We start from the raw sequence: 955 nt of genomic DNA, 5'->3' as shown, positions 1-955 counted from the left end.
CTCGGCCCCTGGTGGTCCGAGGTCGTTCCCGCTGCACAGATTCATGCGCCAGGGCCTCCTACAGACAATGCACTTTGATTTATTGCGCTATCTGTAATAGCAGCCGAGATATCACCAGATATATATTGGATTTTTCACTGACCCTGAGAGTCCGACCCCATGAGACGGTCGTTTTCTCGGCCCCTGGTGGTCCGAGGTCGTTCCCGCTGCACAGATTCATGCGCCAGGGACTCCTACAGGCAATGCACTTTGATTTATTGCGCTATCTGTAATAGCACCCGGGATATCACCAGATATATATTGGATTTTTCCCTGACCTTGAGTGTCCGGCCCCATGAGACGGTGGTTGTCTCGGCCCCTGGTGGTCCGAGGTCGTTCCCGCTGCACAGATGCATGCGCCAGGGCCTCCTACAGACAATGCACTTTGATTTATTGCGCTATCTGTAATAGCACCCGAGATATCACCAGATATATATTGGATTTTACCCTGACCCTGAGTGCCCGGCCCCATGAGACGGTGGTTGTCTCGGCCCCTGGAGGTCCGAGGACGTTCCCGCTGCACAGATTCATGCGCCAGGGCCTCCTGCAGATAATTCACTTTGGTTTATTGCGCTATCTCTAATAGCACCCGAGATATCACCAGATATATACTGGATTTTCCCCTGACCCTGAGTGTCCGGTCCCATGAGACTGTGGTTTTCTCGGCCCCTGGTCGTTCGAGGTCGTTCCCGCTGCACAGATTCATGCGCCAGGGCCTCCTACAGACAATGCACTTTGATTTATTGCGCTATCTGTAATAGCACCCGAGATATCACCAGATATATATTGGATTTTTCACTGACCCTGAGTGTCCGGCCCCTTCAGACGGTCGTTTTCTCGTCCCCTGGTGGTCCGAGGTCGTTCCCGCTGCACAGATTCATGCGCCAGGGCCTCCTACAGACAATGCACTTTGATT

The sequence above is a fragment of the Nomia melanderi genome, unplaced genomic scaffold (assembly GCF_051020985.1).
Source record: "Nomia melanderi isolate GNS246 unplaced genomic scaffold, iyNomMela1 scaffold0014, whole genome shotgun sequence".
Classification (NCBI taxonomy): Eukaryota; Metazoa; Arthropoda; class Insecta; order Hymenoptera; family Halictidae; genus Nomia; species Nomia melanderi.
The sequence above is the reverse complement of the archived record's forward strand: the minus strand, read 5'-3'. Positions refer to the sequence as shown.